A 17,239-nucleotide genomic window follows, 5' to 3' on the forward strand; every position below is an offset into this window, starting at 1 on the left:
TAGGTAGTTGTTAGCCCAGATTCTCCCATGGAATCATGAAAACAACAACAACAACAATAACAACAAACAACTAGAGACTGGCTAAAATAACCATGTAAGAACTCTCAAGGAAGCACCAAGGTCTACGGGAATCAAGCCAATAACCAACCAAACAAAAGCCACATTCCAAACCTTGGGAAATTGTGTGGTGTTTTGCTTACCCTTGCCCAGTTTCCTCCCCTACTCCTTATGGTCTAGAGAAGGTGGCAGCCCAATTCCTAATTCCCTGCCTTAAACTGGAGGAAGCAGAGCAGTCCAGATAGACAATGTTCTAACCTATCTGGGTGCCTGAAAGACTCGTACCTTTTTCACCTCATTTGGAGCTCAGGTAAGGAAAAGTGGGACAACTGGGTTCTCAGGCTGTGAGAAGCAGCTTACAGAATCAGTCACTGCTCCTAAATTCTGACCTAAATAGGAAGTGTTTTGTACAAAAAATCTTTCAGACACTACAATAGTCATTTTAAAAGGAAAAATCTGTCTGTTAAAAGAATCTGATATGAAATACCTATTTAGATACATGGTTTGTTATCAAAACAATAGTAAAGCAAGAAAAAAGTAAACACCTGTTTGTAGTACATTCTAGTAAGTAAAAGAGCCAATAAGTATAACCGAGTCTATTTTAGCATGTTATCCCTGACATCTTAAAGACAATTTATAAATTTTATCCCTAAAGTTTACCATTTTGAAAAGATAATTTTCCTGGTTTCTTTTGCACATGCAAACACAAAAATTCAATTTCACGTCTACATGAAATTGTCTACATGTCTTGCCCCACATCAGGCTCCGTGCTGACCCCTCAGAGCCTGCTTAGGATTCTCTCTCTCCCTCTCTTTCTGCCCGCTGCCCTGCTCTCACACTCTCAATCTCTCTTTCTAAATAAATAACTTTAAAAAAAATTAAAAAAAGAATTATGGGGATAGAAGATTGAAAGTCTGAGTCTTGAATTAGAATCCAAAGAGAAAACAAATATCATGCAAAAGTGTCCCCTCTCAGATTTTTTTCTTTGTTTGTTTGTTTGATTGTTTACAGATCACCTACCCATGTGATGTTGCCATAAAAAAAAATGTAGACCATAATCTCTGACTTTTAATTACTAGCATATAGTTTTTGTCAGTTCCTGAACATTAATAAAAGAATAGCTTAGTTATCTTAAATTCCTTGAGACATTAACTATTCATATGGAATAACTCATAGCATCAATAATAAACATAATTCTTCAGGCACATCCTTAATATAATCCAAATACAGATAGAGGCATGTATGTTTTAATAATTATCAAATTGCAAAATAAATTGATGAAATTCAAATCATCACAAAATACCATGTATAAAATATTAAAAGATTAAAAATATATTACTAAAAAAATTTTGCAAAGCATTGAGAGAACACATTTTCCTTTTTTACCAGAGTAGTTAGTATTTAGGATTTATCTTTAGCTATCAACTGATGCTAGTTGTTATGATGTTAGCAGCTTTGTAAGTGAGTTATTACAGATATAACCAGATGGATAACTGTTTTTATAATTCATAATTTTGAATTAATTTATTCTTCACATTTCAGATGAACAATACTACGTATCTAGTTCTTAACAATTACCTTACAATAGGTAATAAAGGCTTCATACAGCTTTATCAATCCCAAGCCCGTTCCTCTCAATTACTGTAATTTGCTTAGTGGAGCTTAGCCAAACTCCACATTCTTTGCAGTTTAACCACTGATTTTGGGAACAGGAATCTTGGTCATGTTGAAATGTAACTCCTCATCTCCACAAAAGCATCTGTTTTCCTTTAGAGATGCCATTAGAATTGGCTGGGAAAAGTAGATACTTCGAAATCTATGGAATCTTTTTGAACTCAGATATTTGTTCTGCTACTTTAGTTCATATTTGAGATGCAGAATATAAATAAATAGATGTGTAAATATAGCATTTTCTCATTAGTTTGTTGTGAAATCATTTAACAACCTAACCAAAGTGACCAAGATATATGTAAAGAAGAGTCCTCAAACATTTAAATAAACTTCTCTTCAGCGGGTACATAAGGAAATACACTGTATTTCATGAAAGAAAGTTATAAAAGATTGATCAAAAAAGACAAGCGAACAGGCTATGACAATATGATGTTTCACTGGATGTTTTCATGTTTAATATGTTTTTCCATGATCATTTCTATTAAAGATAGTCCGTGTTTGGTCGTCATGAATATACTGTAAATTTTGATAGAGATAGATAAAATGAAATTAATTTTCCAGTTATTTCAAAACTGACCATGTGATGAAAATACTCAAGTGTGATATTCACTTAGTCATGACGTAATAGATTCAATTGATCCTAACAACCACCTGATAAATGTGTCTTGTTATTATAAAAAGTCCAACACCTTATACTTTTGTGCAATCCCTCACAGATGTTTGTGTAAGTATATATTAATTTTTTTTTCAATTTTTTTAACGTTTATTCATATTTGAGACAAAGAGAGACAGAGCATGAACGGGGGAGGGTCAGAGAGAGGGAGACACAGAATCTGAAGCAGGCTCCAGGCTCTGAGCTGTCAGTACAGAGCCCGACGCAGGGCTCGAACTCACGGACCACGAGATCATGACCTGAGCCGAGTGGCCGCTCAACCGACTGAGCCACCCAGGAGCCCCTATAATAAATTTTTAAATAAACAATAGATCTAGTCATGAGGACCAGGTGATTCAGAAAACAAAACAAAACAAAACAAAAAACAAACAAAAAATAAACCTTTCCACTGAGGACAATAAAAATATTAGATGAAATATAAAGGTCATCTTCTTAGAGGTATCAAAGTTATATAATAAAGAGCAATTATCCAACTTAAACTGGACAAAAATGATCATCTGGAAATTTAGTCCAGACTCAAAGTCAATTTTCCTTGAGTTCATTTTCTGATCTTGATGGCAAAGTTGCAAGTCTGAGCTGCCATTTTTGTGACCTCACCAACACAGGGAACCTTTGGTTCCAGCTCAGCACACAACAAAATAGTGAACTATGTTAAACCACCCTTCATGTTCATGTAAGCTGATACCCTAAAGGGTTTCACTTTGGAAATAAGACAAATGTTACTTAAATTGTCACATTCAAAGTCAGACTTATAGGCCAATGTTGACTGGGACTTATCAGTGAAAACTCTACAGTGTCCATTAAGGTGTTGTCATAGAACATTCAAATGATGCTATACAACACACGGCCAATGTAATATCCAAATCTTAATTTCTAAAGATCTTTCTCCAATAAAAGGAACAAACCCTTTTTGAAAAAGTGGTTCATTCCATGAAAATGCAAGATATACCCTGAGCATCCCGTTATTTCAGAAAGCAAAGAAGTGGGGTTGCCTGGGAGGCTCAATCGGTTGAGCGTCAGGCTTTGGCTCAGGTCATGATCTCGCGGTCTGTGAGTTTGAGCACCGCATGGGGCTCTGTGCTAACAGCTCAGAGCCTGGAGCCTGCTTCAGATTCTATGTCCCCCTCTCTCCCTGCCCCTCCCCCGCTGATGCTATGTCTCTCTCTGTCTTAGAAATAAATAAACATTAAAAAAAAATTAAAGAAAGCAAAGAAGTGCCCCCAAAATGGAAGTATGTCAAAGGATCAAAGGAGCCAACCTGAGGGAGCCCCCAGTGGTCAAACTGAGAACAGCACATGGAACAGTAATAGAATAGCATTTGGTTTTATTTCATAATGTGAAATAAATACTCATGAACCCTGACTTATTTAAGTATATAAGGGATTATATGGTAGCCCTGAAAAAGCAAGAAAGATTCCCCCACGGAGACTCTGGTTTAGACGTGTAGTTGATGATATCCCCCAAGAGAATTTGAGAGAATTGAGAGTTTGTAACTCATACAAGAGACTCCTGAGAGGAACTGAGTGAATGCAAGCAAGTCCAGATTGGTTTGGTTAAAAGCAGAGTCAGTGGGTTTGGGCCCTTATAATAGCTAAGGGTTAGATGGGGTAAGAACTCCCAAAAACAAAATTGAAATTTCCCACCAGTGCAAACACCTGGGTCTTCTTATCTGCCTGTCCAGATGTAGAGCCAAAAGGAAAGAGGGAATGTGGTCTAAAAGATGTCACCAGTCAAATATCAAATAGAGGTCAAGCATTTTATTTAGGAATAAATAGGGAAGAACAGGAAGCTCTTCCTTACAGAAGAGAGAGAATTAGGAAAAATACAATCATTATTAGACTGGGTCAACCTTCAGAAAGAACCAGATTAAAATTTTATATACCTCAAAGATTAATTAGCATCAGCAGCAGATAATAATTGTCAAAAGAGTTCAAAAGAACTCCTTGCACACAGAGTACTTAGAGGTTTCTCTGTCTCTGTTTCTCTGTCTCTCTCTTCTGTCTCTTTCTCTCTCTCTCACACACACAGACACACAGACACAGACACACACAGATACACACAGACACACACACACACACGGAAAATTGATTTGGTCCTCAAAGGGTATTGAACAGAGCCTATGACTTGGGAGAAAAGTTTCACTTTTAGTGAAGAATATATTTTTGCTGTTCTTTAAGAGTTTGAAAAAGTAGATATGTCTTTTGATAAGGAACGTCAGAGTACATTTGGTATCTTAAACTACTAGGAAAGAAAAGTGACTACACAAAGGAGAATTATACATGAGCCCTGGTGTATTTGATTAGAAAAAATACAGCTTAAAGTAATTCTGTCTTTAAAGTAATTCAGTCACATAAGATAAATCTTAATATTCCTAATTTCTTTTCTTAACATGGAGGTATAAATAATGCTTGGGTTGTTCACTAGAAACAGGAATTTGGGGTTTCTGTTTAAAGTGAACTTGTGAATAAAGGATTGGCAAAATTCTAGCTCCTTGTATCTATTAGTGGACTTTTGTAAGATATACATTTACTTTTTAAAAGTAGAAATACTAGGGTGTCTGGGTGGCTCAGTGATTAAGTGTTCGACTTTGGCTCAGGTCATGATCTCACACTTCATGGGTTTGAGCCCTGCATCGGGCTCTGTGCTGACAGCTCAGAGCTTGGAGCCTGCTTCGGATTCTGTGTCTCCCTCTCTCTCTGCTCCTGTTCATGCTCTTTCTCTCTCTCTCTCTCAAAAATAAAGAAACAATTTTTAAAAAAGTAGAAATATTAAAAATAGCCATAATAAAAAAATAATTAAGATCTTAAAATAGTTACATTCATCCTAAAATACAGAAATGTTGCTCCTTTCTTAGAGGTCCACTCTGATCACAGTGAAATTTCTCCTATCCCTCAACATTTTTCATACATAAAGAAATATGGGAAAGATAAATAAATGGGTTACCTGGGAAAACATATAAATATATTTGCAAAACAAAAAAAAGTTGGACATGCCATGAGATACTAAGTTTACAACAGAAATTTAGGCACCCTTCCTATTCAATGAAGAAAATATGTGAAATGGATCACTTTTGCTTGGAATTCATGTTTTCTTATGCTAACAGACAATGTGTATTTAATGAATAGTCACTAGTGTTGTTATTTATTTTCTTATAATAGCAATACAAATTAAATTTTAATTCATTGACACGAAAATTCTTGCATAGTATCTGACAATTTTAAGTACATATTTGACATGTCCCTTATTGAAAATTAAGCAAACTGACTTATTTTAATTTTTTATAAGGTTTAGTCCACAAGTAGAAAGTGCCACATAAAAATGGCTGTTGCGTATACCTAATTTTGAAAGCTTTGAATTATATTTTTGAGGTCTGGGTTGTTTTGCAGCTAACCCTCCATTTATATGTAGTGGTTTTCATGGGCCATAAGTCATTCATTCACTAACTTCTGACTTTGCATGAATATTTATATTTTCATGAATCCTATTATGAACTCTGATTTCTTCACCTTAAATCTTGTTTTTTTCTGACCTGGTCTTTGTTTAGGTTTCATGCCAAAAGGAATAAGTAAACAAAAGGAACATGTCTTAGGACTGTTACCCTCTAGCAAAGATTTAAAGGTTTTGCTTAACCATAATCACTATCACATACGTGAAATGACAATTTAGGAAGGTAGACATATGGGATCATTAATAAAGCTGACCCTTCCTCTTGGCAAGGGCAATAATATTCTCTTGTACAAACAGTTAGATTGGGCAACGTGATTAGAAAACAAGCCTAGTAAAAATATCCCTAGATAATTTTGCTGAAGTACAGAATGTCCATGGGGATTTGCTAATTGAATTGTTACAGGCATGGTTGAGCAAGTTAACTACTGTGGTTCCACGTGTTCAGGGATTCACTGTGTCTCATTATGTCAGCCAAGACTGATTGCCGGAAGAGGGGTGTGTGTCACAGTTGAAAACAGTTTGTCTCCCTGGAGGTGGGTTCAATGTTGGTGTAGTGATAATTGAAGTTTACAAGTAAGGCCACTGTGTTCTTGTGTTAGTGGATGATGCATTTTATAGGAGAGCCAGAATGCTGCCATTTATTTCTCTGATTATCTGATTAATTTTCACAAATTAACATAAATAATTTATCATGAGTAATAGGTAATATTTTAGGGCCATATTTGTAAAGCAAACCCAGAGCCTGAGGACCTTTTATTACTGAATAATTTTCTTGAAATATAGGCTATATTCAGTTGCACCTGAACATATAGGAGAAGTTAAAGAGATATTAGTTAACTATTACTTGGATGCTTGAATGTAGACAAGATCCTGCACAATCACAGCAAATCTTTCTGGAGAAGACGACAGAAATTAGCCAAAACACAATTTTGTAGACAATAAAACTGTTTTCATGATACCATTTTTCCAAATTGTCTAAGATGGAGTTCTTGTCTATAATGTTCAGTCTTCTTATGCCTTAATGTTCAGTCAACTTTTTTTTCCCAGCTGTACATTATATTGAAATTATATTTCTACAAGTTTAACAGTGTTTGGGGGTGAATGCATAGTTATGTGTGTGTGTGTGTGTGTGTGTGTGTGTGTAATAGTTGAAAGTTGTTTGCAATTTAGTTAGGATTCTTTGCTGTTTCATTATATTTTAAAAATCATTTTCCCTATTGCTCTTCATCAAATAGCAATGTGTCTGATACTCCCCCCAAAATGACTTGTAAAACAAGAGTGACTAAGCAACATTTCAAATAGACTTTGCATATTATATTTTATATGATCAAATAATGGAGTGGAAACCCTATTCCTGTAGAAAGTTCCTTTATTTGTTATTAAAACCAGCTTATCTTTTCCCATTATATCATCAGGTATATTTCCAGCTGGAGGTCAGAAGATGAGGGAAAATTTGTAGAAGGAGAGAAGAAGAGTGACTTCTCTGAGTCGGGGTCCCGCTTGTGTTGATTTGTCCCCTATTTCCCCGCTACACAGTGAAACGGTGAAGAATACTAGCTGACTCATGTGTTGGAAAGATTAAACAAAATCCAATGTGTAGAGTGACACCTTTTTTCTGTAAAAAAATGCTGCTTGGCCAACTATAAAATATTTGTATTATTCTTAGAGTTGCTATGTAGTTAGTTAGAATCACTACTCATTGCTAAATTGAAAATAAGAATGATGGACATTCCCTTTGGCTCCCTCCACACACGTACTGGAAAGAATTTGGACAAATAATGGGTTATTTGTCATTTAATCTTTTATTTATTTATTTATTTATTTATTTATTTATTTATTTTTTTATTTATTTTTGAGAGAGAGGTAGAGCATGAGTGGGGGAGGAGCAGAAAGAGAGGGAGACAGAATCCGAAGTAGACTCCAGGCTCTGAGCGGTCAACACAGAGCCTGACGTGGAGCTCGAACCCATGAACTGTGAGATCATGACCTGAGCCGAAGTTGGACGCTTAGCTGACTGAGCCACCCAGGCACCTCTGTCATTTAATCTTTTAAATAGTAAGTTTTTGGTTATCGAGAAGCTTCTAGGGACCTTTGTAAATTCTGAGAATTTTAAAACAATAATTATATAGATACTCATAAGTCTTTTTACCAAAGAAAAAAAAACAACAACAAACTTAGGTTTATAGTTGACAAAGTCCTTAGCCTATTCTAACTACATTCCTTTTACAGTGCAGAGAACCTCTGAATCAAACAATGAAGTAGGTTAAAATGAAGGATAACTATCAGTGATGAATGGAAAAGATGAAAGGTGACTTTAGAAGAATGACTTTGTATATTTCTCCACATGTTTTGCGCTTGGTCATTGCCCAGAAAATCCCATTAAATATTGTTTCTGTGAAATCACACTCAGGGATGATCACTCTGCATTTTAGAAGCAGTTTTTCCATTCTCCATTCCCGACCCCTTTGCATGTATTTAAGAAGCAGGGCAAGGGTTAGACATCAACATCTTCTGACACGGATCAGCATAGAAATCACAGGTACATGACAAATGCTAAGGGCCTACTTAATAAGAAATTTCTCAGACATTTCTTCAATTTCTGAGGGTCACAAATTTCCTATTTTACGTAGAGAACTAACTTACTAACTAAACTCTCCTTCAGAATGCACAGGTTTACTGTAGATTGTAAAGGGATACAAAAAATGGAATTTGAGAGCTCTAAGTATACAAGATACTCTGTGGTTTCTATAGAGATAACCTCTACATTCTATTTTGTTCAAAGCTCCTGGGAAGAAAAAATAGTCACTATAATACCTGAAGATTGATCAGGGCAAAGATATCTTCTGGTGCTTCGAACTCTTGGTCTAAAAGCTTCTATGAAGGTAAGATATAGATAATGAAGTTGATGGGTTAGTGAAGAGCTTGAATTCCATTGATAAAATTATTCTTACTGTTTGAATGAACAGAGTCAGAAATCCCTTTAATTACCTCTGTGTCTTTCTTTTGCCTTGTTTTCTAGTCACTCTGTCTCTCTGTCCATCTTTATATTTCTCAATTATTTTGTCAGAACTTAATTAAATTACTTCCAATTAAATCAGAAAAAAATACATATTTCACTGGAGCAAAGCACAGGAGAATATAAACCAATATTTATAAAAAGTATTTTACATGAAGGGTAATGCTATAGTCAGTAATTATTGATATCTTGGTTTTAAAGTTTCATGTTTTATTATTACTAAGAATGTGACACAGTAAATCTTTTCTTATAGGGTGAAACCATGACTTTTTCTAAAACTTATTTTGAGATGATGTTTTTTAAACAGAAATGACTATAAAAAACAAACTTTGCAATAATTTCTTTCAAATGAAAAGCTTTACTCTAGACCCTACTTATTTTCGTAAACAATATATGTTTTCTGAATCACATTTATAAAGCTTAAAAAGCAAAGAACTCTGATATCTGCTCATGAATATACATTGAGTCATATTTTTTTTGCATAACGTTAGCTGTATAATCAAACCATAGCACAGAAAACCAACATTAGATCTGATTAGGCTGGATATGAGAAAATGCACAAAATAATCATCATAGTTTACTGTTTTTGTTTTCACAAACTTTCTTATTTTACCTTCTACTTTTCTCAACTAGATCCGTGATTATAGCTGTATTGTTCAGTTATTAGATAAGAGGGGAAAACATACTGTTAGAAAAACTATTTGTGGATACAAAGATGATATCATCATACTTATGTATACTCTTTGGAAACATGTCCATTTTACTTTGAAGGAAGGATGGTTATTTGTCTTCATTAGAATTACAACTATATTTTTTCACCACTGGCTTTATCTTTTCTGGGAATCCTTCATTCAGTGAATAACATTGTATTATATCCTGCTAGTGATTTAAATACACACACACACACACACACACACACACACACAGATACAAGAAAAAAGCAAATGAAAGAAAGTAATAAACAAAAACCCTCTCAAATAGTTTGTTGCCTTCATTTTATCTTGATTCACTGAAACATTTTTCTTGCTCCTTTTTAAGCTTCATTCATGTTACAAAACAGGAAACCATAGCACACATTTTCTTTCTTCTCTTTCTTCTTGCTTTTTCTCCCTCCCTCCTTCCTTCCCTCACTCTTTCTCTCTTGTTTTCTTTGTTGCTTTCTTGCTTTCCTGTGTTCCCCATTTATCTGTTTATTCATTTTTTTAGGCTATTGATACAATGGCAGAAAAGTAGAAAGAATCAAAATGATCTCCAAGGATGCTTCAAGACTCCCTCTGCCATGCTCCAGAGATCTAGCATATCTCAGAAGGGAGCTCTTATATGTGTCTGGTACTCCAGTTTTTATGCCTGGTGCCCTGATTTTTTGCAGCTGTTACTCAAGATATACCCTTCAATCACCTGGCTCTGGGGGGTTGGGGGGGGGCTTCCATTCCTGGGACCCACTGGCTCTGTAACAATCAGAGAGACAATTCTTGACAGGAAAGCACCCCCAGGGCGCTTCAGGAACAGCAGACTAAAAACACACCCCCAGCCTTTCTGTGAAGCCTACTTTTTTGACCTGGAGCTTCAGCGTTAAAGGCAGACTTCATATTTAACAAGTACAGGCTGCAAAGGTACTCTCACAGAATGGAGGCTGAGGATGGCATCTTGGCACCCTCCTACTTTGATCCAGCTCCCTGTTGTCTCCCAGAAAGGAGGTTATGCATTCATCTGGAGCCCTCGTTTTTCCCACTGCTACGCAGGAGACATGCAGATCGTCTGGCTGTGGTGGCCAGTGGGGCTTACACTTGTGATCCTATAGGACTATACATATTTATATTCTTTAAAAGCTGTTATCTGAGGGTCTGGTTTTCAATCAACCTGATCTAGGTGTTAGGCTCACGTTTGGGACACTACCTGGTCTTGGCATACCTTCAACTACTGGGAGCTATTAAAAATAAAATAAACTACTTGGACAATCACAAACATTTGAGAGATAACCAAAAGTTAGGGCAGGGTTGAAGGATACAGCTGATCTCCTATACAACAAGCCCAACTTTTCAAGACCGAATGAGGGGGCTGTTTCACTTAATATATAGCAACAAACACAGAGAGTTGAGCAGAGTGAGGAAACAAAGAAGTATGTTCCAACCAAAAGAAAAAAGAAGTAAAACCTTAGGAAAAAACCATAATGAAACGGAGATAAGTAATTTACCTGGTAGAGAATTCAAAGTAATGCTCATATATATGCTCACCAAACATGGGAGATGAACAGAGGAACAAAATGAGAGCTTCAACAAGAAGTACAATCTTCCAGTTATAAAATAAGTAAATCATGGGGATATAATGCACATCACAGTGATTATTTAATGACTATATTGCATAATTGAATGTTGCTAACACAATAAAGACAATAGTTCTTAAAAGTTCTCATCACAAGAAAAAAATTTTGTAACTATTTATGGTGACAGATTTTAACAAGACTTATTGTGGTGATTATTTTTGCATTGTGTAAAAATATAAAATCATTATATTGTACACCTGAACTAGCATAATGTATATCAGTTACACTTCAAGAAATATTATTCTTTTTTTAAATATTTTTTGAAGTTTTTTTCTTTTGAGAGAGAAAGAGAATATGCATGCGTGGACAGAGACAGAGGAGGGGCATAGAGTGAGGGGGAGAGAGAGAGAGAGAGAGAGAGAGAGAGAGAGAGAGAGAGAGAATCCCAAGCAGACTTATGCTGTCAGCACAGAGCCCAATTCAAGTCTCCTACCCATGAACCGTGAGATAACGACCTGTGCTGAAACCAAGAGTCAGACGCTTAACCCACCAAGCCACCAGACACCCCAAGAAATATTATTCTTAAACAACGCTCAAGAAAGTGAGGTTTATATAAGAAGAAGACAATCATCCTATAACAAAACCTTCTTAAAACCTCAGGGAAGACATGAGGGTCTCACCACTCCTATTCATCTTCAAGTTCTGTTTTTATGTTTGAAATTCAAAAAAGTGAATTCACTCTGTGGAAGATCAACAGCAGGGTTAACCGAATTTCCTCTTGACAGGAACTGAAAAGAAACATGACCGGATGGCAAAAGCATCCTGTGTAACCAGTCTAGAAAACATCCGCGCAAAGACGTGTGCATGCTTGTGTGCGTGTGTATGCAAATGCATCTTCATGAACGTGCTGGGTAGACACATTTAACTGGAATCATATTTTACACAGTCTGTGTCCTAACAAAAGGTAATTGCAGAAATAACAACAATAAAATTCCTGGAAATGTAGCTTGCAATTGACATCCAATAGCTCTGTGATAAAACATCTGCCATTGCTTTCCAAATAGATGGGAAATAAACTGCTCTTGGATAAAAGAACATGTCAAGGAAGTCCTAGGAAACACCCCAGCGGACATCTTCTTTGTGAAACACAGCTAGGCCATTCTGCATCATTCTAGTGCCAGACTAGCATTTTTCTAGCCAATCTCAATATCTTGAGATGCAATAATTTCACTACAGTTCCTAATAGTCGTCACCAACCAGGTACGTAGAGTTTATTACTTCATTCTATAACAAAATGATAGAAACAGCTTAGTGATGATGTCCCAGAAAACATCTATTTACATTTGTCTATGCCTGGTAATTGTGGGAATAAAATATATTGTCTTTTAGAGATAAGACTTTTGAAAAGCAGAATCACAAAAAGATTTAACAAATAATTACCATAATAATAACATAAGTAAGGTGTCCATAAATTGAGGCAATGCCAAATCTTACTGATTTTTGCCATCAATAAGTGCACTGAACGATCACCCTGTAATTATCACAAGTTTGGGTCCTGACAACGAGCTAAGTGAATAATACAGTTCATTTCAAAAAATAGGCATTGTGGGGGCACCAAAGTGGCTCAGTCAATTAAGTGTCTGACTCTTGATTTTGGCTCAGGTCATGATCTCACGGTTTGTGAGATCAAGTCCTGCATCAGGCTCTGCACTGACAGTGTGGAGCCTGCTTGGGATTCTGTTTCTCCCGCTCTCTGCAAATAAATAAATAAACTTAAAGAATGTGATTAAAAAATAGGTGTTGTGTAGCTAGTTATAAGGAACAGATCTTGTAGGATAGATTTTGTGAACAAACCATAGCATGTTTGACTATAACTCTGGAAAAGCATACAAATCAAGACAGAAAAATTTGAAAGTAACTTAGTTGTTGTTGTTTTTTAATCTAGGAATTGACTATTTTAGAGTTAATCTAGTAACTCTCTATCTTCAGATTAAGAATACCATACTCTGAAAATAGAGTACACTTCCATTGTAAAAAATAAGCCTAATCAACAAGATATATACATACACTTTAAAATTTTTTTAATATTTATTTATTTCTGAGACAGAGAGCGAGCATGAGTGGGGGAGGGTCAGAGAGAGAGGGAGACACAGAATCTGAAGCAGGCTCCAGGCTCTGAGCTGTCAGCACAGAGCCCAATGAGGGGCTTGAACTCATGGACCGTGAGATCATGACCTGAGCCGAAGTCAGTCGCTCAACCGACTGAGCTACCCAGGTACCCCCAAACACTTTTAAATACATATATATATATATATATATATACACTTTTAAATATACATATTTATATATATAAACATACAGTAAATATATATGTAAATATATTCATGTGTGTGTATATAAGTGTGTGTGTGTATATATATATATATATATTTTTTTTTTTTAAATACACAAATTGTACTCCATTAGAGGAATTTATACTTCCAAAGGACATTTATTTTAATTAGAAATAAACAGGAGCATTGACCTGATGGCTCATGACATGGAACTGTAAGAATGACAATCTTAATGCTGACATTTTTTTTCCTCCAAAACAATTTTATGTTAGATAAAATTACCCCTTTTAAGGTAATATTCATTAGAATTTTTATTTCATTCATTATGTACAACCTTCTGCCTTCATGGGATGTAGAAGATTCTGAGTCGAACTTCAACTGAAGCTTCAGTTACGTTCAACAAAATCTGATTTTAGGCGTATCTGTGTGTATGCATATGATGAAGAACTATTAATTGATGTATTTTCCTTCCCTATAATCTTCTTGTATTGTGTCTTGAGGCAGGGATTTTGCTCAGAGAAGGATATTAAAATGACACCAAGGAAAATAACTCTGAATCTTTTAAGTTTGAATATTTAGATTCAATCAGGAAGAACCTTGTGCACTATTTTTATCTATGCCTACTCCCTTCTTCAAATCAAAACAATGTTATTTAGGCTGGAAAAATGGAAGGGAGCTGGAGAATGTATGTTGCCCTGGGCGCATCCTTTACACTGTGGGCAGAATGTTGGAGAGAAGCTTAAAGGAGTCTCTGCTGAAATACATGATGTTCACATTGTACCTTAAGTCACACTTTCAGCATTTAGCAGTGGATATAACCCGTCTCTGGTAAAGAGCATCAAAGACATCTCCAGAGTACATGTCGAAGTAGGAATGGCAGCACGATGGGTATAGACGTGAGAGGATAAGATAAAATAGTACTATTGAATGAACAATTTTGCTTCATCATTTCTTAATCTTCTTTATATAAGAATGATACTACACCTCACCACTACCATCCATGCTTACTTCTGTCCAAGAATGGCAGCATGAAGCCAGTGGAATTCTCCAAATCTGGGAGACGGATGCAGGCATATTGAACGATGGCTGTGGAACACAGGAAGATGGCCGCTTTGAACAGGAAGGAATGTGGGCTGATATGAACCAGATACATGAAGACCTTGCGTTAATAGCAGCAGAGGCAGGGTCCATCAGCAACTGTGTGGGACAGGTCCCAGCTGAAGCAGGTGCAGAATAGAACCAAGAGAAGAAGCGGATAAGAAGCACTTAACAAAAAAGGCACAACCTCATCTTAATGGTGAAATACTGAAACCCTTCCCCCTAAGTTTAGGAATAATACAGTGAAGTTCCCTCCGGCCACTTCTAGTCAACATTTCGCTGAAGGTTTTAGTCATGGTAACTAAGTAAGAATGAAATAAAGAACACCAAGTATGGAAAGGAAGAAGGCAAACTACAGGAATACCTGGCTGTATTGCACCTCGCTCTACCGAACTTCACACATCAAGTGTTTTGTTTTGTTTTGTTTTTTAACTCATTGAAGGTTTGTGGCAACCCTGAACTGAGCAAGTCTGTCAGCGCCATTTTCTAACTGCATTTGTTCCCTTCATGTCTCTGTGTCGCACTTTGGTAAATTAGCAGTATTTCAAACTTCTTCTTTTTTTAAACAGTGTTTGTTTTGAGAGAGAGTGTGGGGGAGGGGCAGAGAGAGAGGAAAAGAGACCGCCAGTGTGGAGCCTGACATCGGCTCAGTTTCACAAACTGCTAGATCACGACCTGAGCCCAAAACAAGTTAGACTCTTTAGTGATTGAGCCTCCCAAGCACCCCTCAACTTCTTCATTATTATTTTATTTGTTATGGTAGTCTGCGTTTAGTGATTGCTAATGTTACTGTTGTAATTATTACCAGGGCTCACAAACAGCATGCACATAAGTCAGTCAACTTAATCCATAAATGTTCCTGTTCTGGCTGCTCCACCAAGTGACTCTTTTCCTTTTTCTCTCCCTCTTCTCAGGCCTCTATTCCTTGAGATATAACAATATTGAATTTAGGGAAATAACTAGCCCTACAATGGTCTCTAAGTGTTCAAGTAAAAGGAAGAACAATGATCACATCTCTCACTTTAAATCCAAAGCTAGAAAGGATTAATCTTAGTGAGGATGGTTGTCAAAAGATGAGATATACCAAAACCAGGCCTCTTGTGCCAGTTAACCAAGTAGGAAATGCAAAAGAAAAATCCTTGAAAGAAATGAAAAGTGCAAGTTGAGTAAAGCAGCGAATAGATGATCGATAAGAACGTGAAATAGCTTTCTTCTTGATATGGAGAGAGTTCTAGTAGTCTGGATAGAAGATCAAAACAGCCACACTTTGATTCCTTTAAGCCAAAGCCTAATCCAGAGCAGGGCTGGACTGAAGAGCTTCAATGTGCGAAGGCTAAAAAAAGGTGAGGAGGCTGCAGAAGAAAAGTTGGAAGCTGGCAGAGGTCGATTCATGAGATTGAGGGGAAAACACTGTCTCCCTGACACCAAAATGCAAGGTGAGGTGGCAAGTGCCAGTGTAGAAGCTAAAGGAAGTCATCTAGAAGATCTAGCTAAGATAATTCACAAAGGTGGCTACAGGTTTTCTGTGGAGATGAAATAGCCTGGTTTGGAAGAAGACGCCATCTAGGATTTCCATAGCGAGAGAGGAGAAGTCAGTGTCTGGCTTCAAAGCTTCAATGGAGAGCCTGACTCTCTTGTTAGGGGCTAATGCACCTGGTGATTTTCACTCAAAGCCAGTGTTCATTTACCGTTCCCAAAATCCCACAGCCCTTAAAAATGATGCTAAACTACTCTGCCTGTGCTCTAGAAATGGAACAACAAAATCTGTGTGACAGCACATCTATTTCCAATATAGTTTACTGAATATTTGTAAGCCCACGGTTGAGACCTAGTACTCAAAAAAAACAAAGATTCCATTCAAATGATTTTTGCTCATTGACAATTCACCCAGTCACCCAAAATCTCTGATGGAACCATATAACAAGATTAATGTTATTTTTGATGCCTACTAACATAATGTTCATATTGCTGTTCATGAATAAAGAAGTAATTTTGACTTTCAAGTGCTATTATTTATGAAATAAATTTCTTTCTTAAAATTTCTTTTGAAGCTATTATTATTATTATTTAATTTAGAGAGAGACAGAGACAGCATGAGTGCAGGAGAGGCAGAGAGAGAGAGGGAGAAGAGAGAGAATCCCAAACAGGCTCTGCACTGTTACCACAGAGCCCAATGCAGGGCTTGAACTCATGAAACTATGAGATCATGACCTCAGCTCAAACCGAGAATCAGACGCTTAACTGACTGAGCCACCAGGCACCCCAAGGAACACATTTCATAAGGTAGTAGCTGCCAGACATATTGATTTCCTTGATGGATCTGAGAAAAGCAAATTGAAAACCTTCTGTAAACGATTCACCATTCTAGATGCCATTAAAAGCATTTCTGACTCAGAGGAGGAGGTCCAAATATTAACAAGAATTTGGAAGAAGAGGATTCCAACCTTTATGACTTTAAAAGGTCCAAGACTTCAGTGAAGGAAGTAACTGCAGAAATGGCAGAAATAACAAGAGAACTAGAATTAGAATTGGAGCCTGAAGATGGGCCTGAATTGCTGCAACCTCATGATAAAACTTGAATAGATAAGGCTTTGGTTGTTAAGCATGAGCAAAGAAATTTGCTTCTTGAGATGGAATGTATTCCTGGTGAAGATATGGTGAAGATTGTTGAAATGTCAATG

Source organism: Herpailurus yagouaroundi, unplaced genomic scaffold (assembly GCF_014898765.1).
Source record: "Herpailurus yagouaroundi ecotype Mexico unplaced genomic scaffold, PumYag 162, whole genome shotgun sequence".
NCBI lineage: Eukaryota > Metazoa > Chordata > Mammalia > Carnivora > Felidae > Herpailurus > Herpailurus yagouaroundi.